This window comes from Lupinus angustifolius, chromosome LG11 (genome assembly GCF_001865875.1).
Source record: "Lupinus angustifolius cultivar Tanjil chromosome LG11, LupAngTanjil_v1.0, whole genome shotgun sequence".
NCBI classification, from domain to species: domain Eukaryota; kingdom Viridiplantae; phylum Streptophyta; class Magnoliopsida; order Fabales; family Fabaceae; genus Lupinus; species Lupinus angustifolius.
Window position 1 is genome coordinate 28,134,742 of NC_032019.1, and position 3,325 is coordinate 28,138,066.

Consider the following 3,325-nt stretch of genomic DNA (forward strand, 5'->3'; position numbering starts at 1 on the left):
TATGAGAAGAAGATGAAGAAGAGAAAATAAAAGACTACCTTAGTTTGTATAGGAAATTTAGTGTAAAAATGAGAGAATGGGGTGAGGTATTTATAGGAGAGCCTCACCCTCATCAAATCAGAAAATTTAATGCAAAGTATGTAGATTTAGACTAACATAAGTGATGTGTCTAATGGTGGTGGAGTGAGAGGATTTGTTGAGTGATTTAGGGGATTTTGTGTAAGAGAATATGTACTTTTGCTTGTTTAACAAGCAAGCTTCTGACATGAAAGTGATGTGACATTTTCAATGACGCATTCTCGATTAAACCATTCCCGAGTATTGTCGGCTAATACCCGGTCGGATAATAAAAATCTCCCGATTTCGGTTTACGGTTAGAACTTCGAAACACAGAATTTGGAGTGAAAAATAAGTATAAATGTGTTTTGGACAAACTTGATGTCTATCTTGACTCGAAATAATATTTCGAAGCCAATGACTCGAAATAATGAGATTTACCTAAAAGTCTTGACTTTATAAACTTAAAGTGTTATAAAGTCTTAGAAAGTAAAAAGATTTAAAAATGTTGAATCTTAGTTAAGTAAACGTACTTTAAAATGGTAAGATTTACTTAAAAAGTATTGATTTAAAAGTATTGATTTTGTGTAAATTTACTTACTTTAAAAATGATAACTCTAGCTTAATGATATTATTTTAAAAGGTTACTTTTAGTAAAAATGTTTTACTTACAAAAAAAATAAGATTTATGAACTATCGAAAAAATGTAATGAAGTTAGAATACATGTCTAGAAAGGTTCTGTCTAAGGAAAGGCATAGTATTTAAGGGTGTCTTTACGACCCACCTATCTTTCCTGGGAACTAGTCTGTTGTATATCCACGGATTATGATATAATTCCGGTATAAGTTCTATTGAAAATTGTACTTTAAAAAATGTTAGTTGATTGTAAGACTTTCAATGACAAATGATGATGAAGGATATTCAACCTTGAATCGGATGGACGAAAGAAATTAAATTCATTTTAAATCGCAAGTTTTATCTTGGCGTAAAAAGTTATTTTGTAAGTATAATTATTATCGCCAATTAACTAATTAATGTTATTTTGGCGTAATGAAGAGTTCAAGAGGATATCGGATCAAGTAAGCTCACCTAAAAATAGAGAACCTTGCGACCCGACACATTCAGGTGAGGGAGAATACATCGTGACATAGTGGTGTCCGAATATGACACCCAGATCTCCTAAACTATCTCAAAAGTTTGGAGTTATATTTGTGTATTAAGAAAACCCGTACTTAATCAAATATTTGTGTGCATGGATTTTGTACGGATACTTTCTTAAGTTGTATGTTTAGGATAGCTAAAAATATCAAGTATTGTGGTAGTTATCCAAGAAGGAACACCATTCGAGAAACTAAAATGCATTGGGATCGAAAACAGGTGAGAGTTTCGATCCGGTAGCCCAAACTCATTCACAAGTTTGGAGTTGCCTTAGGTATTAAGAAAGCTTGTACTTAATCCATTGCCTGTTTGTTTGGATTAAGTAAAACAATATTTCTTATACCGATTATTGTTATGTTTATATATGCAAATACCATGTTTACTCTTGAATTATAATGTTGGAGTGATTATTATGGGAATGATATGTATGTGATCATTGTTAAATTCAAGGTTTAAAAACATGTGATATAAATGAGAAATATTTTCCTTGAGAAAAGTAATTAAAATGATATCCATGCTCTTCTCGCTTGAGCAAGACAGCTCTCACTTGAGTGAGAAGTGTTTAGAGAAAACGAGTGTTTTAGCTCGGGGCGAGACAACTCTCGCTTGAGCTAAAATAGGAACCAAGAGAACTGATTGTTTTCTCGCTTAAGCGAGACAGCTCTCGCTTAAGCCACAAATGCCTCAAAAATGGATGTGCCGTCGCTTGAGCGAGATAGCTCTCGCTCGAGCGAGAGGGGCTCCATACAGACATGACTTCTTTTTAAGTCGTCTGAACTATAACTCTCATATATATGAGAGCCTAATGGCAAGTTTTCCATCAAGAAGTTATAATGGTAAATAACTATATGAAATTCTTGATAGGGATGGCAATAAAACCGAACCCGTGGGTACCCGCCCGAACGAACCCGAATTTAACGGGGAAAACCCGATGTGATTGAGTTCGGGTTCGGGTTTTACCCAGGTTTAAATTTCGGTTTCGGGTTTGGTATAGCAAAGACCCTAACCCGAACCCGCCCCGAAGTAAGGTAATTCAATTTAAAATTGAAATTTCTATCATTTGCCATTTGTTTTTAATCTCTAATGTTACTTTATATACTATTGGATCTTCAAACATAAAAGAAATGAAATAAAACAAGAGAAAATAGAAATGTTAGAGTAAAATTACACGAAAATAATATCATATTTTCCTTAACACTTTATCATTTTCGGGTTTTTTTTCGGGTTCGGGGATGGTATTTTTATTTTCAACCCCGTTGAGTTTGGGTTCGGGTTCGGGTTTTGAATTTCGGGTTCGGGTTTGGGTATATGCAAACCCGACCCCGACCCGCCCCGTTGCCATTCCTAATTCTTGAAAGTAATAAAATTGAGGAATTGCTTTGTTAAAGGCAATAGCCCTAGCTTGGGTGTGAAGTGTATTTACCCTTGGGAAAGACCGTGACTCAGATGATTGAACCCGGTTCCCAAAATCGACAAACTTATACAAGTACCTTTGTTCTTGCGCCTATTTTGGGCAAGGTTTCCGACTGTGATGTGTCGTGATTAAGGCGATGCCCCAAAAAAAGGATTACATGATACCACGCAGCGAGGTCGTCTGACCGTAAGAGGCTTGGCCATGTGGCCGTCTAGGGTGATTTAGCGATGGTTCGTAGTGGTAGGGATGTTATTCCTCTATTTACGTGTTGACGTAAGATCGGGTCCCACATGAAGCATTCATCTAGGAGATGTCTTAGGTTGGGCCGATCATATAAAATAATGATTAAAAGATTTAATCGGCTAACCTCGGTTAGTGTGAATACCCATTATGGATAATGAACTAGTGGAGAGGAAATTTATGGGAGACGAACAAGCTCCGAGATGTTGAGAGGGACGACGATGGCGGTGGTTTGTCAGCAAAGTCTTGAGTGTGAGTCTAGGTGAGACAAGTCCCTTGTATTCCTGGATGAATTATTCTGTTGGATTGCACAATTCTCACAGCGCAAATTAGACGATCTCTAACAACCCCTCTTTGCAATCAAGATCAATGAGAGGGATGCCCAGAAAGTGTTTGATACGACATTGTCCTGAAATGGACAATTCTTCAGAACAAATCGATCATATATCCTTCCG